The following is a 24,416-nucleotide window of genomic DNA, read 5'->3' as shown; positions in this document are numbered from 1 at the left end:
ATAGAAATTAATTACTACATTCAGCCGGACAAAACACATTTTTTACCTCTAACTTATTAATTATGTGCAGGGTTCTGGGCATTCCCAGACTGCGGTTTTGGCCTAACTGTAAGTATCTCATTGCCTGCCAAGTTTTAACTAGCAAGGAAAGCCAGTCAGGCCACAAGCCATCAGGTCACCTGCAGCTAAAGACTTTGCTGATGTCTTCATGAGCCACATACTCCAACTTCAAACCGGGCAGCAGTGCGGGCTGCCAAGTATGGGAGGGCCACCCGGCACGCCAACTCTTGGCTGCAGCAAAGGTCATAGAGCTGCTGCATTAACACGACACACTGAGTCAGGAGAGTGCTTACTTATTCAGAGAGTACCCTGTAGGAGCGGGAGGGACACACGTGCAAGCAACCAATGCTTGTAATTACAGTAAAATGTGTTATTTTCCCTTCAGGCTGAAGACAACATCCTGTTTCTGCAGAGGTGGAGAAGCCCTCACATTCAGATCAGTCCTAACCACCAATTAAATCCCCTTGCCTCAAAATGACAGTCACAAGCCCGCTCTGGCATCGTGTGTTTAACTCGGGGACTCTACAGTCCTGTTCAACGCACATAGAGCTCCTAATCTCCAGTTAACCCTTGAGGCGCCAGGGAGTTTTTTTTTTTTTTTTTTTTACTGAAGGTTTATACAGCAACTTGGATTAAGATACATAGCAGTCATTAGCCCCCATATGGTTAAATAGGCCTTTTTATACGGCAAACCAATTATTCTCAGCAGTGTAAGGTTCCCCGCCATGCTTTACTTTGTAGCTGTAGAGAGCAATGCTATCTGCATCTTTAACTCTACTTAACAGATGCTGTAAAATAACGTTTACTGCTAGTCTAATCCAGTACCGCCACTCTGTATGTAGAACGCAAAGCGTAGTAATAAGACAAGAAAACACAATAAATATTCTGCAGTCTTGCAGTCCAAATCTATAGCACACGACTGTTCTCACCACGCGCTGTCATACGCATCACTAATGCGCTACATCTCATGGATAAGGTGGACCTTTCAGAACTCTTTTTAAAGGTTTTTCCGGGCTTTCTACAGGTCATCGGAACAACTGACTATGGGTTGTCTTGCTAAGCTGCATGGATCTGATCAATCTGTATTGGGACTCCAGCACAGCACACGCCATTCTCCAGGATTACTATACTACAGATATGGCCATGTAGTTACTTTATGTATAGCTTCCCCAAGCCGATTTCAATTTGGACTCTCCTGACCCAACCAAACCCATGATGCACTTCTCCTTTCTCTGCCACAACTCCAGCACCGCCCCCTAACTAGTTTATAACTCCTCCCACCTAGTTATATAGACACTCCTCTATCGATGCCCCCTGGACACAACATCACAGGATACATGGACATGCTCAGGTGACAACACCCAAGAACAGGAGATAGGAGCAATAAAAGAAAAAAAGAAATACGTTACAACATTACAGCTCGATTCATAGATGATTATTTTAAAGGATGCTACTACAAACCTGAAAACCCCTCAAAGACCAAATTTACATGGGAAGCGGCAGCATGAGGATGAAGCTCTGTCCACTAGCGGCAGACAATCCCAACACAATTCTGAAGCTAAAAACTGCTTTTCCTGCAAAATTGCATGGCCATTATTTGCCATGTATAGGTGGAATTTTAGCCGCACGGGCCAACCAGGGTGGGTATCACCTATTATTTTTACTAATTAAATCCAGATATTGATACACTTTTCTACTAATCTGTAATGGTGACGATAGTCAATTTTCTGCGTCTAATTAAGGGGCAACCATCTTGCCAAAGGAGCTGCTCTGTTAAGGCTCTTTAGTCTGGGTATTACTCTAGTGTGGTGGGCATGCTCTGTGCCCGGAGGAAAGGTCAGTGTGCGGGGAGGAGGAGAGGAGCTATGCCCATCATCTATTGTCAACAATGAATCCTGTGTTAAAGAGGTGCACCAGGAATTAAGAAAATGAAATTACAGAAAATACTTAAATATTGCTTTATTATAAATACATTCACAAATATCTTTCATCCGTTATAATGGCTTTTTTTGTCTGGGGAGGAATCATGAGCAAAAATACAAAGGCCGCTGACCTTATTACACAGCACAACAAGTTACTTCACAACACTGAGCTAAAGAGCTGCCTCATCCAGATTTTGTGTGTACTAATAGGACGGCGGTCATTTTATTTCTCCTGATTGCTGCCCAGACAAAACAAGCCATTATAACTAACCTTTTTTTTTTAAAGAATGGCTCATAATTTTTTGATTATACATCCCCTTTAAATAAAACCTGCCTTGAATAGACAGATTAAATATTGCAAAAAAGCAGTGTGCATAGACTGAAATACAGCAGCTACCTTAGGCAATGCTCTGTGGAACAGCCTGCTGCTAGTTATTTTTTAACAAGAGGGACCTTGACTAAGCCTGGTGCTCCAGCTTTATCATCATGTACAGACTGTATATTCTTGGAGAAGACCTTTAACTATTACTATTATTTTTTTCAAACTGAAACCATAAGAAAATAAGGAAAGGCAGTCCATGAATCTACGTCATCATACAAAGTGGAAGCCGTTCATCTTCCAGCATCACCATGAAGAGCAAGCTTGATAAATTAGCCATGTGGCGGTGGCTGCTGCACGCCTGATATTCCACATGACTGCCTGGCATCATTCATTACATGGCTGGATTTACTTGTGATCTATGGTGTCTATTTCACACAGAAACAAACTGTTTATTTGGTAATGGCTTTGTCACACTGAAGACATGAACCATGCCGGGCAGAATACAGAGATTAACAGTTGCTTTGCTCTCCCATCAGCGGCTAAACTCTAGCGTTTTGTCAAGCGTGCAACATCACCTGAAGAGTTTACCCATGACACCAACAGGGCCATGGCTCCATTGTAAGCATAACATGGGGTACCAGGGTTTAAAGAAACACCTACAGGACATTGATGCCAGATCCCAATAACATACTATCAGCATTTTTAGCTGTATTAATGCTGAATGAGCCAAAAAAAATAAAATAAAAATTATATTGAAAGAACAAGCAGTAGACATGCTAAGTCATAGTGTACCACAATTAGTAAATGGTTGTGTATAACTTATGAGCAGGAGGTCTTCTACTGGTTAGAAAAGTCAAAGCAAAATTTCAACCTATTAAAACAAAAAGTAAATATAAAGTAAAATAAATGTATAGATACTTTACGGTTTTATTTTAATTTTATTTCAAACAATTTGCTTTGGGTGAAAAAGTTGTGTCCTAAGTCACTAGAGTAAGGGCTCATTCAGACGACCATATGAATGAGTCCACATCCGTTCCACAATTTTGCGGAACGGGTACGAACCCATTTATTTCAATAGTTCCATTACGCCGCCCTGCAAGAAAGATATTGCATGTCCTATTCTTCTCCACAATTGTGGACAAGAATAGGCATTTCTATCATAGTGTCGTCCATGTGCAGTCCGCAAATTGCGGAACGCACACAGGCTGGTATCAGTGTTTTGCAGATCTTGAGTTTGCGGACCGCAAAACACTACAGTCGTCTGAATGAGCCCTTACACTCATACAAAATCACATATCTTGCATTTTAGCTTTATCCTTTCAGGAGACAACCTATTTTTTTCTTCATTTTCTTCCTGCCTTAAAGGGGTTCCTAGGATATGCCCCTACTGTCTTATAGGTGCAGGTCCCACCACTGGAACCCACACATATATCGAGAACGGTGCCCCACAAGTGAAGGAGAGCACACTGCGCATGCGCAGCCGCCCTCCATTCATTATTCTATGGGGCCGCCGAAAATAGCCGAGCGCTGGCTTGGCTATTTCTGTCGAGCCCATAGAAGTGAATGGGAGCGGTGGCTGGTCATGCGCGGTGCACTCCCATTCATGTCTATGGGGAGAGCGCTTGGTGGTGGCCGGACCAGAGTCCTCCAGCCACCTCTTTAAGAGCAGGGACAGACCCTCGCCTCTCAAGAACTCTGATGAATAGTGTTGAGCGAACTTGTGTTTCAAATTTGGAGTAGAAAGTTCGGGTTATCTAAGAACTCCGTTACCACGGACCATAACTTATGGTCCCTTGGTAGCGGAATCCATAACAAAATTCTTAGATAACCCGAACCTTGTACTACGAACTACTGAAGAACTAATTGATACTCTAATCTCTAGTTTGAGGTATTTTTATATTTCCACTACAGACTGCATTTTTTTCAGTTCTTGCATGACCAGCATACTCACCGGAAAGGTCACCCATTGAGCACGTTTGGGATGCTCTGGATCGTGTTCCAGTTCCTGCCAATATTCTGCAACTTCACACAGGTATTGAAGAGGAGTGGACCAACATTCCAGAGGCCACAATCAACAACCTGATCAACTCTATGCGACGGAGATGTGTTGCACTGCTTAGGCAAATGGTGGCCACACCAGATACTGATTGGTTTTCTGACCCTTCCCCCTAATAAGGCAAAACTGTGCACATTTCATAGTGGTCTTTCATTGTGGGCAGTCTAAGGCTACTTTCACACTAGCGTCCGGGGCTACACTTGTGAGTTACGTTTAAAGGCTCTCAAGCAGCCCCGAAACAAGCGGCCCCGAACGCATCCGTCCAGCCCTAATGCATTCTGAGTGGATGCGGATCCACTCAGAATGCATCAGTCTGGCAGCGTTTGGCCTCCGCTCCGCTCAGCAGGCGGACACCTGAACGCTGCTTGCAGTGTTCAGGTGTCCGCCTGGCCGTGCGGAGGCAAACAAATCCGTCCAGACTTACAATGTAAGTCAATGGGGACGGATCCGTTTGAATTTGACACTATATGGCTCAATTTTAAAACAGATCCGTCCCCCATTGACTTTCAATGTAAAGTCTGGACGGATCCGTCTGAAACTACTTTCACACTTAGAATTTTTTCTACAATATAATGCAGACGGATCCGTTCTGAACGGATCCCATCGTCTGCATTATATGAGCGGATCCGTCTGGGCGGATCCGCTCTGAATGCAAGTGTGAAAGTAGCCTAAGACACACCGGTACAATATTCATGCTGTCCTAATCAGCACCTTGATATGCCACACCTATGAGGTGGGATGGTTTTTCTCGGCAAAGGAGAAGTGCTCACTAACTCAGATTTAGACAGATTTGTGAACAATATTTGAGAGTAATGGGTCTTTTGTGTATGTAGAAAATGTTTCAGATCTTTGAGTTCAGCTCATGCAAAATGGGAGCAAAACCGAAAGTTTTGCGTTTATATTGTTGTTCAGTGTACATTTCATGATAGTCTATAGTATTTTATCATAATAAAATGAATCCAGTAGATTGAAAACCGACAACCTTGGATGCATTGTTCTGGCAGGGGAAGTGAGCAGTCACCTACTTTTGTTCATATGGAAACCATAATGCACAACAAACCATAGTAATGGGCGATAATGAAAATGCAACACCATTTATTAATTTTAAAGACTTATACGCTCCCCTAGAGACTCCTCGAAGGGGAAGAACATGTCTGAATTTCACCATCCAGTGCCACAGGCAGTAAGTGAGAGAGACTAAAAAAGTACTTCCCAAAGGGAGAAGAAACGCCTGCAGCTGATAACGACCTTACGTACATTGCTGAATTTTGATGTTCTAATTTGTTAAAGGGGTTGGCCACCATAAGTATAAAAACAAATAAAGTGCCCCAGACAATAACTAAAGTCAAGAGGAATTTGTATCATGATAGATATACTGTATATATATATATATATATATATATATATATATACATACATACATACATACACAGTACAGACCAAAAGTTTGGACACACCTTCTCATTCAAAGAGTTTTCTTTATTTTCACGACTATGAAAATTGTAGATTCACACTGAAGGCATCAAAACTATGAATTAACACATGTGGAATTATATACATAACAAAAAAAGTGTGAAACAACTGAAAATATGTCATATTCTAGGTTCTTCAAAGTAGCCCTTTTGCTTTGATTACTGCTTTGCACACTCTTGGCATTCTCTTGATGAGCTTCAAGAGGTAGTCACCTGAAATGGTCTTCCAACAGTCTTGAAGGAGTTCCCAGAGATGCTTAGCACTTGTTGGCCCTTTTGCCTTCACTCTGCGGTCCAGCTCACCCCAAACCATCTCGATTGGGTTCAGGTCCGGTGACTGTGGGGGCCAGGTCATCTGGCGCAGCACTCCATCACTCTCCTTCATGGTCAAATAGCCCTTACACAGCCTGGAGGTGTGTTTGGGGTCATTGTCCTGTTGAAAAATAAATGATGGTCCAACTAAACGCAAACCGGATGGAATAGCATGCCGCTGCAAGATGCTGTGGTAGCCATGCTGGTTCAGTATGCCTTCAATTTTGAATAAATCCCCAACAGTGTCACCAGCAAAGCACCCCCACACCCTCACACCTCCTCCTCCTCCATGCTTCACGGTGGGAACCAGGCATGTAGAGTCCATCCGTTCACCTTTTCTGCGTCGCACAAAGACACAGTGGTTGGAACCAAAGATCTCAAATTTGGACTCATCAGACCAAAGCACAGATTTCCACTGGTCTAATGTCCATTCCTTGTGTTCTTTAGCCCAAACAAGTCTCTTCTGCTTATTGCCTGTCCTTAGCAGTGGTTTCCTAGCAGATATTCTACCATGAAGGCCTGATTCACACAGGCTCCTCTTAACAGTTGTTCTAGAGATGTGTCTGCTGCTAGAACTCTGTGTGGCATTGACCTGGTCTCTAATCTGAGCTGCTGTTAACCTGCGATTTCTGAGGCTGGTGACTTGGATGAACTTATCCTCCACAGCAGACGTGACTCTTGGTCTTCCTTTCCTGGGGCGGTCCGCATGTGAGCCAGTTTATTTGTAGCGCTTGATGGTTTTTGTGACTGCACTTGGGGACACTTTCAAAGTTTTCCCAATTTTTCAGACTGACTGACCTTCATTTCGTAAAGTAATGATAGCCACTCATTTTTCTTTACTTAGCTGCTTTTTTCTTGCCATAATGCAAAATTCTGACAGTCTATTCAGTAGGACTATCAGCTGACTACTTCTTGAAGCTCATCAAGAGAATGCCAAAAGTGTGCAAAGCAGTAATCAAAGCAAAAGGTGGCTACTTTGAAGAACCTAGAATATGACATAGTTTCAGTTGTTTCACACTTTTTTGTTATGTATATAATTCCACATGTGTTAATTCATAGTTTTGATGCCTTCAGTGTGAATCTACAATTTTCATAGTCATCAAAATAAAGAAAACTCTTTGAATGAGAAGGTGTGTCCAAACTTTTGGTCTGTACTGTATATAATTTTTCTACTGCATTTAGCATAGCATGCTCCCATTAATGAGAGGCTGTGGTGGTGGAGCAGCTGCAAAGTGAACGTAAAAATCCCAGCATGCATCACAGCAAAGCGTCTCCAGGGGAGCAGTCACATGACATCCCTGGCCAACTGGGATGTGATGTAAATAAACACAGCACACGGGATTACTGCACAGGAGCCATGTTGGTAACATAAAGACAGGAGCAACTGCCACAAACGGAAAACAGGAAACAGGAAGTGGTGCACCAACATAACATCCATAACATCTTCCCCTTTTTTTAGTGTTAAGAAATGAACATTGTAAGTTTTGAAGAGAGATTACAATAACGCATTTGATACTCTATAGGTTAAAGGGGTTCTGGATAGATCATCATCATCTGATCGGCGGGGGTCAGATACTTGGGCCCCCCGCCGATCAGCTGTTTACGAAGGCAGTGTCGCTCCAGCAGCACCGTGGCCTTCTCACTGTTTACCGCCAGCCCAGTGATGTCACGACTAGTATCAACTAGCGTGGGCGGGGCTAAGCTCTGTTCACTTGAATGGAGCTTAGCCCCGCCAAGGTAGCTTCTTATCATAAAACCAAAAAACGGAACAGCAAAATGATTTGCAACCAAGTATTAAAAAGTGAAAGTTTGATTTATGATTATTATTTTGTCCCATTACTTTGGTCCCTTAACAAGTGGGAGGCACATATGCAATCTGTTGTAATTCCTACACTGTTCACCTGATTTGCATGTAAATACCCTGAAATTAAAGATGACAGTCTGCAGTTACAGCACATCTTGTTTGTTTCATTTCAAATCCACTGTGGTGGCGTATAGAGCCAAAAATGTTAGAATTGTGTCGATGTCCCAATATTTATGGACGTGTGTGTGTGTGTGTGTGTGTGTGTGTGTGTGTGTATGTATATATATATATATATATATATATATATATATATATATATATATATATATATATATCTCCGTAACAAAGGTCTGGCAGCAATCCCTTTAAATTTTGAAGACGTAGGGTGCCCGCATTAATCCCTCGATTCAGGACGGAAAACAGACCATGAAAGTCCGCAGCACTTCTTGAAAAATAAAATGTGCTCAAGTCAAGTTGAGAAAGGTTCTGTGAGAGAACCAAAACATTGTCACTTGATATGTGTGAATAAAGAGCACATTTTATTTTTCAAGGAGTGCTGCGGACTTTCACTGTGTGTATGTATGTGTGTATATATGTATATATATATATATATATATATATATATATATATATATATATATATATATATTCCTGGCTAGATGTCCTGCTTTCCCTGTTGGTTGCAGGGGTGTGTGGCCTAACAGAACCGGTGGGCGTGGCTTAGCAGTCGGCTGTGTGGTGGTAGTGCAGGGGGGGATGGGGATTGACTAAGTAGCTTCTGCAGTAGGGACTCTGAAGGGTTTTATCACAGCCAGCTTCTGACAGGAATCAGCTGTTTGTAGAGAGGGAACAAGCAGGGAGCCGACCACTGACAGGAGCAGACTGCGCATGGACCAGCTTCCTCTTAACCAACTCCGGACCGCCTAACGCACATGTGCGTTCCGGAGGTGGCAGGCTGGAGCACAGTCACGCATATATGCGTCATCTCGCGAGACGCGAGATGACGCGAGTATGCACCCGCGCGTGCGCAGTTCGCGCCGGCATTTCTTCAAGAAGTATTTCGTCAGCAACCTGCCAACCAATGATCGTGGCTGGCAGGTTGCTGATTTTTAAAAAAGCCAATGAAAGTGCCAGATATCAGATCATATTTGTAAATATGATCTGTTATATGGCTGCCTGCTCCTCTGCTGGTTCTTTTCGTCGGTTGGATCCAGCAGAGGAGCAGGCTTCACAGTGAGTACACCAAACACTACACTATAGCCCCTGATCACCCCCCTGAACCCCAATTAACCCTTTGATCACCCCTTTGATCACCCCTGTCAATCACAAGTGAAAAGAAAAAAGTGATCAGTGCAAACTGTCACTTTTTTTTTCCACTGGTATTCACCGTTAGGTTTCAGTATAGTTTAGGTCCCTTGGTTAGGTAGTTAGCGATCAGTTAGCGCCCAGCCCACCGCACCGCAGTCCGTTATTCGCTGATTAGCGTATCGCTAATCAGCATTTGTACTTTTATAGTATCTGGAAGTGATCAAAACTGATCACGGTCAGATCTATAATAGTACTAGTGTCACTTTAGTTCGCCCTCCACCCAAAACGCAGTGTTTGCCCGATCAGGCCTGATCGGTCGCCCACACGTGCGTTCGCCCACACCCGCCCCACCGCAGTGACAAAAAAAAAATTTTTTTTTGATCACTGCACATTCACTTTACACGCACTGCGGCGATAAAAAAATCAGTTTTGATATTTTTTATCAACCGCAGCGGCCTCCGGTACTTCGCTAGCCTCCCCTTTGTAAGACAGGCTTGCTTTTTTTTTCTTGGGTAGTCTCAGGGAATACCCCTAAATTTAGTTGCCCACATGTCTAACAGGGGGTATTCCTCTGAAGAGGCCTACAGGCTTCTGACCCAGTCGGATGAGGAGTGGGAACCCTCATCTGATGAATCCAGCGGGTCAGAATACGAACCTGTAGAAAGCAGTGGCTCTCTGACCCAAAGTTCGGACGAGGAGGCTGAGGTCCCTGATACCACCAGGCGTACCCGGCCCCGTGTCGCTAGACCGCAGGTTGCGCAGGATCCGCTTCAAGAGCAGCAGAGTGGGGCTGGTGCTGTCGGATTACGTGGTGAGGCATACACCAGCAGCCCAGCCCTCCCTGGACCTAGTACCAGCACTGCCGTACAACCTGGTGAAGTAGCGAGCACCAGAAGGGCAGTTGAAGCTGGTACAGTGGCACGTGCAGTAGTGACCCCGTCGCAGCCACCGCAAAGACGTGCCCGTAGAGCCCCTAGAATCCCAGAGGTGCTGGCAAACCCTGATTGGCAGTCCCCAACTTCAACCGCACCTGTAGTTTTCCCTTTCACTGCCCAGTCTGGAGTTCGGGTTGAGACGGCTCAGATCGGTTCGGCCCTGGGATTTTTTGAGCTGTTCTTGACTGCGGAGCTTTTAGACATAGTTGTGGCCGAAACAAACAGGTATGCCACACAATTTATCACCGCTAACCCGGGAAGCTTTTATGCCCAGCCTTTCCGGTGGAAACCAGTCCAAGTTTCCGAACTTAAAACTTTTCTGGGCCTCCTCCTCAACATGGGCCTGACAAAAAAGCATGAATTGCGGTCATATTGGTCCACGAACCCGATTCATCACATGCCCATGTTCTCTGCTGCCATGTCCAGGGCACGTTTTGAGGCCATCCTGCGGTTCCTGCACTTTAGTGACAACACCGCCTCCCGTCCCAGGGGCCACCCTGCTTTTGACCGGCTCCACAAAATTAGGCCCCTCATAGACCATCTCAACCAGAAATTTGCAGATATTTATACCCCAGAGCAAAACATCTGCATAGACGAGTCCCTGATACATTTTACCGGGCGCCTTGGCTTCAAACAATACATCCCAAGCAAGCGCGCCCGGTATGGGGTCAAATTGTATAAGCTCTGTGAAAGGGCCACAGGCTATACCCACAAATTTCGGGTCTATGAGGGAAAAGATCAGACCTTGGAGCCGGTCGGTTGCCCTGACTACCTGGGGAGCAGTGGGAAGACAGTTTGGGACTTGGTGTCACCCTTATTCGGCAAGGGGTACCATCTTTATGTGGACAATTTTTACACAAGTGTGGCCCTCTTTAGGCATTTGTTTCTAGAACGGATTGGCGCCTGTGGTACCGCGCGAACTAGTCGCGCGGGCTTCCCCCAACGGCTCGTTACCACCCGTCTTGCAAGGGGGCAGAGGGCCGCACTGTGTAACGAAGAACTGCTCGCGGTGAAATGGAGAGACAAGCGTGACGTTTACATGCTCTCCTCCATTCACGCAGACACGACAATACAAATTGAGCGAGCAACCCGTGTCATTGAAAAGCCCCTCTCAGTCCACGACTATAACCTCCACATGGGAGGGGTCGACTTCAATGACCAGATGTTGTCTCCGTATTTAGTTTCCCGACGCACCAGACGCTGGTATAAGAAGGTGTCTGTATATTTAATTCAATTGGCTCTGTACAATAGTTTTGTTCTCTACAGTAAGGCTGGGAGAACTGGATCCTTCCTCAAATTTCAGGAAGAGATCATCGAGAACCTCCTGTATCCAGGAGGTTCCGTGGCCCCAACCACCAGTGTAGTTAGCCGTCTACACGAGCGACATTTCCCCAATGTCGTTCCTGGTACCTCAACCCAACAGTCACCCCGAAAAAGATGTCGTGTCTGTAGCAGGAGTGGAATAAGGCGTGACACCCGCTATTTCTGTCCTGACTGTCCGGACCACCCTGCCCTATGCTTTGGAGAGTGTTTCCGGAAGTACCACTCACAGGTACACTATTAGCATAGGGATCATCTCACCAGGACAGGCACACAGGGCTATTAGGGCCCATTCACTCACTGCTGCTGCAAACGTCTCCTTTCACATGGGACAAAGTGCATAACGCACTTCGCCACATCTTTGGGCGATTTGCGCTTTGCACATTGACCCATGGGGAAGGAGAGGTTTGTTCTATAAAGGTAAAAAAACAAAAAAAAAAAAAAAAAAAAAAAAACAGGTAAGCAAACACGTTAATGTTCAGTTCAAAAAGTTAAAGTTAAATGTTCTGTTCCAAAGTTAATAAAATTATTGCGTTGTGGCCTGGTTTTTTCTTTTTTTTTTTGTTTTTTTACCTTCCAGGTGGACCAACCGATCTACTAGCTGCAGCACCGATGTGCATTCTGACAGAAGCATTGCGCTGCTGTCAGATTACACGCAAGTCGGTGTATGCGGCGCTGCAAGACGGGATTTTCTCCTCTGCAGTGACAGATACGTTTGCCGAGGCATACGAGCTGAGGAGGAGGCGGCGTTCCTATGCTTTGGCAAACACTTTGTATATATATATATATATATATATATATATATATATATATATATATATATAAAAAAAAAATCCCGGCAATGATTTATTCATCCACATCGATTGATGCGAATGGAGAAATCTGGTTTGCCAGGGCATATGAGCTAAGTGGGTATGGATGTAGGGCGGAGCTCCTATGTCCTGGCAGACGCCTTTCCCCTCCATTTTTTTTTTTGGCAGAGATTTTTTCATCCACATTGATCGATGCGAATGAAGAAATCTGTGCCGTTCATTTTTTTCTTTCAGCCCAGAGGCTGAACGGAAAAAAAAATCTCATTACCTGTATGCTCAATATAAGGAGAATAGCAGAAACTCCTAATGCTGGCCATACATGTAATGATTGCGGAGACCCTCAAATGCCAGGGCAGTACAAACACCCCACAACTGACCCCATTTTGGAAAGAAGACACCCCAAGGTATTTGCTGAGGGGCATATTGAGTCCATTTAAGATTTAAATTTTCGTCCTAAGTTAGCGGAAAGTGAGACTTTGTGAGAAAAAACAAAAAAAAAAATCAATTTCCGCTAACTTATGCGAATTTTTTTTTTTTTCTATGAACTTGCCAGGCCCCTCATTGGATACCTTGGGGTGTCTTCTTTCCAAAGTGGGGGTCACATGTGGGGTATTTATACTGCCCTGGCTTTTTAGGGGCCCTAAAGCGTGAGAAGAAGTCTGGGATCCAAATGTCTAAAAATGCCCTCCTAAAAGGAATTTGGGCCCCTTTGCGCATCTAGGCTGCAAAAAAGTGTGACACATCTGGTATCGCCGTACTCAGAAGAAGTTGGGGAATGTGTTTTGGGGTGTCATTTTACATATACCCATGCTGGGTGAGAAAAATATCTTGGTCAAATGCCAACTTTGTATAAAAAAATGGGAAAAGTTGTCGTTTGCCAAGATATTTCTCTCACCCAGCATGGGTATATGTAAAATGACACCCCAAAACACATTCCCCAACTTCTCCTGAGTACGGCGATACCAGATGTGTGACACTTTTTTGATGCCAAGGTGGGCAAAGGGGCGCATATTCCAAAGTGCATCTTTCGGATTTCACCGGTCATTTTTTACAGATTTTGATTGCAAAGTACTTCTCACACATATGGGCCCCTAAATTGCCAGGGCAGTATAACTACGCCACAAGTGACCCCATTTTGGAAAGAAGACACCCCAAGGTATTCCGTGAGGGGCATGGCGAGTTCCTAGAATTTTTTATTTTTTGTCGCAAGTTAGTGGAATATGAGACTTTGTAGGGAAAAAAGAGAAAAAAAAAAAATCATCATTTTCCGCTAACTTGTGACAAAAAATAAAAAATTCTAGGAACTCGCAGTGCCCCTCACGGAATACCTTGGGGTGTCTTCTTTCCAAAATGGGGTCACTTGTGGCGTAGTTATACTGCCCTGGCAATTTAGGGGCCCAAATGTGTGAGAAGTACCTTGCAATCAAAATGTGTAAAAAATGACCGGCGAAACCCGAAAGGTGCACTTTGGAATATGTGCCCCTTTGCCCACCTAGGCTGCAATAAAGTGTCACACATGTGGTATCGCCGTACTCAGGAGAAGTTGGGGAATGTGTTTTGGGGTGTCATTTTACATATACCCATGCTGGGTGAGAAAAATATCTTGGTCAAATGCCAACTTTGTATAAAAAAATGGGAAAAGTTGTCTTTTGCCAAGATATTTCTCTCACCCAGCATGGGTATATGTAAAATGACACCCCAAAACACATTCCCCAACTTCTCCTGAGTACGGCGATACCACATGTGTGACACTTTTTTGCTGCCAAGGTGGGCAAAGGGGCGCATATTCCAAAGTGCACCTTTCGGATTTCACCGGTCATTTCTTACACATTTTGATTGCAAAGTTCTTCTCACACATTTGGGCCCCTAAATTGCCAGGGCAGTATAACTACCCCACAAGTGACCCCATTTTGGAAAGAAGACACCCCAAGGTATTCTGTGAGGGGCATGGTGAGTTCCTAGAATTTTTTATTTTTTGTCGCAAGTTAGTGCAATATGAGACTTTGTAAGAAAAAAAATAAAAATCATCATCATTTTCCGCTAACTTGTGACAAAAAATAAAAAGTTCTATGAACTCACTATGCCCATCAGCGAATACCTTAGGGTGTCTACTTTCCGAAATGGGGTCATTTGTGGGGGGTTTCTACTGTCTGGGCATTGTAGAACCTCAGGAAACATGACAGGTGCTCAGAAAATCAGAGCCGTTTCAAAAAGCGGAAATTCACATTTTTGTACCATAGTTTGTAAATGCTATAACTTTTACCCAAACCATTTTTTTTTTTGCCCAAACATTTTTTTTTATCAAAGACATGTAGAACTATAAATTTAGCGAAAAATTTATATATGGATGTCGTTTTTTTTGCAAAATTTCACACCTGAAAGTGAAAAATGTCATTTTTTTGCAAAAAAAATCGTTACATTTTGATTAATAACAAAAAAAGTAAAAATGTCAGCAGCAATAAAATACCACCAAATGAAAGCTCCATTAGTGAGAAGAAAAGGAGGTAAAATTCATTTGGGTGGTAAGTTGCATGACCGAGCGATAAACGGTGAAAGGAGTGTAGTGCCGAAGTGTAAAAAGTGGCCTGGTCATGAAGGGGGTTTCACCTAGCGGGGCTGAAGTGGTTAAGCTCCTCCATGTCGCGTGCAGCCACGGACCAACTCATCTGCAAGGTAGAGCAGGACTGAGGGGGCGTGGGCCGTGGCTTATAATTGAAAGAAAAGCAGGCAGATGTGTTTAATGAAGTATATTAGGAACTTCATTTTTTTCCCTGCCTGCCATACAATAGTGGAAAGTATTTAAAGAGTGGCCAACCCCTTTAACATTATTTAAGACCGTTCCGGTTTTAGTTTGGTTAATAGTTAAATACAGGACGCTTTCAAGCCAATGATCAAAATACTTCAGACATTACTCAAAAACGCCAGCTCAAAAATAGCACATTTCACCATATTTGGTGGTCGCGTCCTTTGATAATCCCTTTCTCGAAAAGTAGAAACAACCAGACAAACTCAAATTTCATGATCACCTCTGACATGATAGCCCTAGCCAAACCAAGCATATCCTATTCACCTTCCAGATCTAACCTTACTATCCACATCTGCAGCTGCAAAATGACTAAGTAGCCTTAGGCTACTCTCATACTCGCTTTTTGGCTTTCCGTTTGTGAGATCCATTCAGAGCTCTCACAAGCGGTCCAAAACGGATCAGTTTTGCCCTAATGCATTCTGAATGGATAAGGATCCGCTCAGAATGCATCAGTTTGCCTCCGATCCATCTCCATTCCACTTTGGAGCGGACACCAACACGCTGCCTGCAGGGTTTTGGTGTCCGCCTGACGAAACTGAGCCAAATAGATCCGTTCTGACACACAATGTTAAGTCAATAGGAACGGATCCGTTTTATATGACACAATAGAAAACAGATCTGTCTCCCATTACCTTTCAATGGAGTTCATGATGGATCCGTCTTGGCATTGTTAAAGACAATACAACCGGATCCATTCATGACGGTTGTATTATTGTAACAGATCCGTTTTTGCAGATCCATGACGGATCCGCCTAAAACTCAAGTGTGAAAGTAACCTAATCCCCCTGCTGCAAGATCAACCCCTCTCGTTGTCACGCTGGATAGCCAAAGTACTTCAGATTTGTTGGTTTGAAGAGATGTCTAGCTGGGCAACACGGAAACACGGAGCCTACTAATGTAAAAATAAAAAAAATCTGATATCATATACAGTCCTGATCAAAAGTTTAAGACCACTTGAAAAAATGGCAAAAAAATCATATTTTACATTGTTGGATCTTAACAAGGTTCCAAGTAGAGCTTCAACATGCAACAAGAAGAAATGAGAGTGAGACAAAACCTTTTTTGAGCATTCAATTAATTGAAAATAACGATTAAACTGAAACAGGCTGTTTTTCAGCTGATCCAAATTTTAGGACCACATGCCTTTAAAAGGCCAAATCTGTGCAAAGATGTCACACGTTGTGATGGCAAAGGCAAAAAAAACTCTCCCTTTTTGAACGTGGTCGGGTTGTTGAACTGCATAAGCAGGGTCTCTCACAGCGCGCCTGAGGCGGGACACAGTAAGACAGTCATTTGGAATTTCTTAAATGATCCTGAGGGTTATGGAACAAAAAAGTCAAGTGGAAGACCCAAAATAATTTAATCAGCACTGAGGATCCAATTGGCTGTCCGTCAAGACACTGGATGATCCTCGACTATATTATTTTTTAGAGGCCAACCCCTTTAAAGGTGTTGTTTAGGTTCAGAGTTGAACCCGGACATACCCCGAATTTTTTTTACGCTTATGTTCATCTTTGTATATGTATTATCTACTCTGCACATGATGGTTTTTTTTTTGCACAAAAATGTAACTCCTATTATTGTCCACATTATGGACAAGGAAATGACTGTTCTAATATAGGCTGGCCGTTCCGAAAAATGCGGAACGCACGTGGCCGGTATGCGTGTTTTGCGGATCTGCAATTTGTGCACGAGCCCTAACAGTATGAACGAAAAAGTTGAAACAGTTAAAAAGGCAAACGATATAACTAAAACTCATTCAGATTTGACACATGTAAATCATATTTGCTTAGCTGTGATATAGCAGGTTGAATATATGCTAGGAGGGAATAACAAGTTGACCTGATTTTCTTTAATTTCCACAGGGTTTATGTTTTTTTTTTTTAACCAACCATGGAAAGTTTCTGTACAAATCCACATGTTTTCTACAGTCATCGAGTGTCATTTTATAGTCAAGTGGAAGACATTAAAGCAGCTCTGTCACCAAGATCAACCCTAATAAAGGAGTTTTCCCATCATATACAATCTCTAGGATATGCCCCCATTGTATGTGATGGGAATACCCCTTTAAACCAGACATACTGCCTGATATTGTTTTAATCAGCATGATGACCCCTAAGTTTGTTTTATCTGTATGCTAAACAGCTGCAGGGAAATCTGTGTTTCATGCATATGCAAATGAGAAGTTTGAGCACTAGGAGGCGGGGCTGAATCCTTTGAGCACTGCTTCGTAACACCCTCTGTGCTCTGCACCCTCCCCCATCCCCTTGATTGACAGGGCTCAGCACAATGAGAGCTACCAGCCAGTATGTCTGGTTTAGGGTACTTTCACACTAGCGGTTTTCTTTTATGGTATCGAGTTCCGTCCTAGGGGCTCTATACCGGAAAATAACTGATCAGTTTTATGCTAAGGCATTCTGAATGGAGAGCATTCCGCTCAGGATGCATCAGGATGTCTTCAGTTCAGTCTTTTTGACTGATCAGGACGGAGATAATACTGCAGCATGCTGCGGTTTTATCTCCAGCCCAAAAAAACGAACACTTGCCTAGTCTGAATTTCCATAGGAATGTACTAGTGCTGGATCTGGCATTAAAAATACTGCAATGCCGGATCGCGCAGACCGAAAAAATTTGAAAAAAATTAATGCTGGATATGTTTTTCCGGATGACACTGGAAAGACGGGTCCGGCATTTCAATGCATTTGTAAGACGGATTAGGATCCTGATCAGTCTTACACATGCTATCAGTTGGCATACGTTTTGACGGATCCGGCAGGCAGCTCCGGCGACGGAACTGCCTGCCGGATTCCTCTGCCGCAAGTGGGAAAGTAGCCTTAGTAGGGTTGACCCTGGTGACAGAGGCGCTTTAGATTAAGGCTCTATTCACACTGTCGTTTCAGTTGCCTATTTTCCCCCACAGTAAAAGAAAACCAAAAGATCCATGGGAAAAGGAGGCCTTGACCCAATGTGAGCCTTAAATACTAGACATAAATCAGGCATCCCAGATGCAAACTTTAACGGATTCCATTTTAAGTCGATGGGGTCAGGATTAGTTGTCCAAGGCCGGGTTCACATCACATTTTTCCATCCTTTTAACGTATACAAAAAACGTATCCATCAAACTGATCCCTTAGACTGATGCCATACAGTGGTATCAGTTTACCATTGTAAAAAAACGTATACTTTTTTTTTTTTTTACCAGACTGCGCAGGATACAAGGACATAGTGTGCTGTGTTTCTGTATGCTTTTTTTTGTAACATATACTGTACGTCAAACGGAGGCATAAAACGTCATGTGAACCCACCCATACCTGTCATGGCTCCATTTTAAATAAAAGTCACAACGCTAGTCTGAAGAGGCTATATAAATGGATGCCATAATCACTTCGGTCTTCAACTGCAAGAGAAGGAAGAAGAGGTACTAGGGCTACTGAAGACTTTGGCCAAAACACGATGCACAGCCAAAGATCGCAGTTAAAGGGGTTCTGCAGTTTGTTTAAACTGATGATCTATCCTCTGGATAGATCAGCAGCATCTGATTGGCGGGGGTCCGACACCCGGGACCCCCACCGATCAGCTGTTTAAGAAGGCAGCGGCGTCTGTATTTTATAAAGAGGATGTATAGTCTGGGCTGTGACCACATATGATCAAAACCACCCACATCTATAGGGTTGAATAGTTCCTTTATTCATTTACATACATCACTTTCATATTCTGCAGTTTTGTAGAGAGAGTGTGTCACATCAGTCCCATTGGGGGGTAAATTATGAATTAACCAATCTGTATGTTTTTGGATGATGAAAACCCAGGGAGAACATGCAAAATCTGGGCGAGATTTATCAAACCATAGCAACCAGTCAGATTTCCGCTTTCATTTTCCAAAGGAGCTCTGAAAATTAAAGTGGGAATGTGATTTTCCTTCCAATTTTGATAATTCTACCCCTCTGTGCAGATGCTGCCCTTTGTCCGGTTCAAACCCAGGGTCCAATTGCTGCAAGGCAACAGTGCTGACCACTGAACTATGTAGCAGTGAATGAAAAACAAGGAACCCTTGACAATACACAGGTCACAAAATGTAAATTGGATAAAAATAACTGACAAAAAGAGACACATATTCAACTGGTAGAGTTCAAAAAGTAGCCATGGTCGGTCCTATCCAAAGTCCGGGCAGTCTAAGAGATAAGCTGCAGTAGACCACTAGGACTAAAAAGCGTAAAAAAGTCCAATGTGAATTTTTTGTTGTTGTTTCGTCTACGCATTTCAAAAGCCATAACTTTTTATTTTTCCATTCGACATAGGATTACGAGGACTTGTTAATTGAGGATGAGCTGTATGGTTTTAGTATAAGCACCATCAAGCTTTGCATAAAATTAAAAAATTGTTGGGGTGACGGAATAAAAAAGAACCTCAGTTCCACCATTGTTTTATGGGCTTTGTTTTTATGGCGTATTTATTATTGTTTTTTTTATAAGTAACATGATAACTATATTGTGTGGGTCATTACAATTACTGAGATACCGAATTTTATACAGTTTTCCTACTTTTGCACAAAAACAGTTTTTTGTAAAAATATTTTTTTTATGTCACAGCTTTTGAAGGCCCATAATGTTGTAATCTTTTTTGTTGCACCATAGTGGTATATCACTGAGTGCTAAGTACCTGCTTCCTCCCTTACTAATCTAGTCTATATCATGTGCCATTTTCTATACGTCATAAGATATTCCTCCTTGTTGACCAAGTCCTTTGTCCTGTCCATAAAATGGCCGCTGATGGAGGGTCATGTGACCAGGCAAATCACTCAGTACTGTCCATTTGAACACAGTATACTGCACCTGCAGTGTGTGCGAATGGAGGTGGCGGAGCAATGCGCCTGGTCACATGACCTCCATTAGCAGTCTTTTGGACTCGACCTCTATTCAGGCAGTATAGAAGATATGCACAGGGGACATGGCTTATGAAATATAGCAAACTGCACATCAATAAAGGCTACATCAAAAAGTGTCATATTACTCTAAGACAGGGGTGCACAACATTTCCTGGTTGGGGGCCACATTGCCAGACCGAACCATCGATGAGGGACGAAATTAAAAATTTAAAGGGGTATAACAACTGAAATACTGTATTTATGGCATATTGAACACAGAGTATATACCATTAATGTCTAGTTCCAGGACTTCCATCTAATGACCAATACATGTGAGCAGCCACCAGACATAGACATACATGTCTGGTACCATATGGTTAGGGGCCACACAGAATGGCATCAAGGGCTGAATGTAGCCCCCCGGTCGCAGGTTAAGCCCCCCTGTTCTAAAACCATATGACTTATAATCTTTCAGTAAGCAGAAAGTGGCCTGCCCCATTAAAGGGGACCAGACACTCTACTGAAATATGTATTTTAGTAAATACTCGCTTTTACCATAAGATAATTCTGGAGCGACTTTCCTTAGTACTGTGCAGTGAGCTGTTACTCTGCTATCTCTCCTTGAAATGCATGGTATGAATGAATAAATTGGTGGCTGGTAGTCACTTCTTAATAGGGTGTTCTTACACAGTCTGACACTGTTGACAGTGATTGGAGTGTTTTGGGGTTCACCTCATAGACAAGGGACTTGGTAAGCCAAAATACCTTCACTGCACTGATAGGCTACATAAATAAATGCAGTACAGTTCATAATGAAATCTGAAGTGAATTGTCCATGAGAGGAGGGGGACTAAACCTAAACTTATCAATTCTGTATGGAAAAGTCCAACTACCTGATTCCTGGAAGTCTGGCTGCAGGGAATCACCCATGATCCACGATTGAGGAATTATGCCTACACTTGCCACTCCTCTAGGGAAAATTCCAATTAGATGATTCCTGGTGGTCCGGTAAGGGAAAGGCTAATGCACTTTTCACTTCTACATTTTCAGTAATTTTATTTGGCTTCAACGATCATTTCCTTCCCAATGGTTCATACAGCAGAAAAGGTGGATGAATGGTCACACCTAAATGATGAAGAACTTGTGAAGACACTCTTCACTAGACCATGACAAGGATCCGCCTGTCACAACATAATAAGTCAAGATCCTGGCCGAACCAGTGCCTGATCTGAGTGATTTCTAGAAGGATGGTTCTTTTGAAATAAATCCTTCTCCAGGATCCAGGTTGACTTTCTTCATTTCAACGTTTCTTAACATCTATTGATATTCTGGTCAGATGCAAACCCCACAGCTTTTGACATACTTTTAAAAAACCCACACCTCTTCCTCCAGGAGTTCCCTGGAGCCTCGACAAGGCATACAGCACAGTGAATGGAACATCAGATGTGTGTAATGGAGAAACAATAAGTCCGTTTTAGCCTGGCAGAAACTTACTTTTGGCGGTTGAGATAGGTTGAATTATTTATGCTTATTTCATTTTTAACACCTATATTTGAAGTAGATATTACAAGATAGATCGGCATAAATGTTGGATAAGGTGTGTAGAACTTATTTAAAGATTGCTGTGTGCTCCTGCTGCAGAGCTCCATGACCTCTTCAACCGTGATGCACTTTTTTTTTTCATCTTCCTTCAGCTTCTCAGATACAATATATTCCCAAATATTCCCTGGTGTGCTCATGCAACCAGATAGCAGAGAAAAGATGCTGAAAAATCCAAGAGCACGATCATAGGCAGATTTTTTTTTTCCCCCCCTTGCCTTCATCCTGCATAAGGAGAGGAGCTTACACTTCAAATGAGTAATTGGATTTTCAGAACTGCAAGTGGGCTTTCTTTGCCTGTTCACTCAAGACGGGGCCACAAGGTAATGATACATCTGCCACGATGCAACAACCTGGCACGTCTACTGTCAAGAGTTGAAATCATAAAGGAATAAGCTGTCGTTAACAGCCTCTTGCCGAACACTGGAGCTGTCAGACTATTGTTTTCCCTCTCCTGTATGGGGGCTGGTGTGGGCTTACAAAAACCTGTCAGCTCTGTAAAAATAAGCTTTTAACCTCTGATTTTTCCACTTCTTTATTTTTATTACTTCAGCATCCTTCCAAAAGGTCTTAACCATACAAAAGCTCATAATTCCACAGAGGCAATTAACAGAGCTGTTAACAATAGACACAAGATGGGAAAATAGAAAGCCTCATAAATGGCTTCCATCGTTAAAAAGCATTAAGACAAAAATAATTATAATTCTTCAACAGCTTAAACAGTATTTACTTACTAGAAATTATACCTTTCCTTAACTTGATTTTACACAAATTATTTTTCTTTCCTGCTATACAGTAGAAATGTATGTAATTAAAATTTCTGCCGCCACGGACTAAGCTATGGGTTCCTGACCTATCCAACACAGAACTTCAATTAGATTGTTAATAGTAAGGTGACATGATGAAAACATTTCTTTTTGTTAAGTGTCAGCATAGAGTTTCCATCAAAAAGTTTCTTGAAGCTTCCAGAAAGGCCAAATCTTGCAGGAATCCACAAAAAGATAATACATTTTATATAAAAATGTATACTTGCCATTCCATAAAAACTTATAAAGAATGATGTGTGCCCGTTTCTAAATTGAAGCAGGTCTCCTTGCTCTCCTAAATTCATCAGAGCTCTTTAACACGTGTCCATCAATGGGCAAAAGTGCGTGTTTTAGAGCTGCTCTAGATACTGCGGTCAGCCAGCATAGTCCTCTGGTCACCCAGTAAGGGGCATCTGATCTGTGGAGGTCCGACACCCCCGACAATCAGCTGTTTCAGAGAGCATCAATGCTCACAGTAGTGCCGCGGCCTTCTCTAGCTTTTTCTAGGCCATGTGATGTTGCATTCATCAGTCACCCAGCTTTGGTGCAGCTCAGCCCCATTGAAACGAATGGGGCTGAGCACTGATACCAAGCACAGCCACTATACAATGTATGGTATTGTGCTTGGTGAGCAGAGACAAGGCTACGGCACTACTGCAAGCTTTGCAGGCCTTCTAAAACAGCTGGACCCCCACCGATCAGAAGCTGATGACCTATCCAAAGGATAGATCATCAGTAAAAAAAAATTAAAAAAAATCTTGGAAAACCCCTTTAAATAGGCCAATACAAAAGGGTAATGATTGAGAACAAACCTTTCTTGATTATTGCCTGCTCATTCAGCTGCACTTACATGCAGGAATCTCCTATATATGGGGATGAATGACTGTTACTACGATCATTACTCCCCATACAGATTCAATGTTTGTCTGCCAGACCTCCAGACCTCCCTATTTATGCTGGGCGATGTGCCCTTACAAGAAAGCTATTGGTTAATTTTATCAGGAGATTGGCAGCCTACTTACATGGGTTAGCTCTCAGGAATAATCACCTGTAGGTTCATGACAACTGGCCCAACAATCTGCCCATTTAAATGGACTCCAACATCATAAGCTCTCTTGTCCATGTTTTTTTTTTGAATGTTACACACATGGTACACAAAGTGATGGGACTCCTACACTGCCACAGGCACACTTGCACAACAACCTACACCCATACAACAGCTGGGAACACAAAAAGTCTTCTGTGCTTTCCATTTAATTTACTGGAAGGAACAGTATGACAAATCTACTATAAAATAAAGTAAAATATTGTCAGTCGAATGCATGGAAACATACCTCCAACTGGTTACCTCCCCTTTGTACCCTTACTGCAGACTGCTAGCAATTCATTTATAACTTCTAGTAGAAATAATAAAGGAATGGCACAACATAGAGACATAAGAATACATGTTCCAGAAGTGTTATTACAGGGGGAATGCATATAGTTATTAAAACAGGAATGTCAGGAGCGGGGAGAGGACCTCCTTAAACTACTGTGCACAACTTTAATACCATTCTGGTTCTTCATGCTCTTGTATAAGCTTCTATAGAATATTTTTGTGTTATTATTAAGCAATATTATTTTTACAATACTATATTGTATTGTATACATTATTCTTCTATATTTTATACATTACTCTTCTATATTGTATACATTGCACATATCTACCCCCGCAAAGGTTTTCTTTTGGCAGAAAGTTGCCACCTGTTACACTTAAAATCCAATAAATACTTTAGAAACATAAAATAGAGTAAGACACAAAATTGTGAAATAAACCGATAATGTTTTAATAGAGCTCCCAGGAACACATCTTCATAGAGACTTTTGAGGCAATTAACTAGAAAGCGGCTTTGAGCTTAATATTGATGCTTCCCTGTACGCTGACAAAATACGTTCTTTCAGATAACAGCCTCAGTTTTCCTTCTACTTCATTTATCATCAGCGTAAACTGGGAACAAAGTCTATTGATACCAAACCAT

The 24,416-nt window shown here is 42.6% G+C and overlaps 1 protein-coding gene across 1 annotated transcript in view; it reads right to left on the bottom strand.

Moving 5' to 3' along the window:
* FAM172A (family with sequence similarity 172 member A) overlaps positions 1-24,416 on the bottom strand; it is a 525,893-nt gene that overhangs the window by 403,595 nt on the left and 97,882 nt on the right. The window lies entirely within an intron of this gene.

This window comes from Bufo gargarizans, chromosome 1, assembly GCF_014858855.1.
Source record: "Bufo gargarizans isolate SCDJY-AF-19 chromosome 1, ASM1485885v1, whole genome shotgun sequence".
Classification (NCBI taxonomy): Eukaryota; Metazoa; Chordata; class Amphibia; order Anura; family Bufonidae; genus Bufo; species Bufo gargarizans.
Note: the sequence above shows the minus strand (reverse complement) of the source record. Positions and strands in the feature narration are given on the sequence as shown.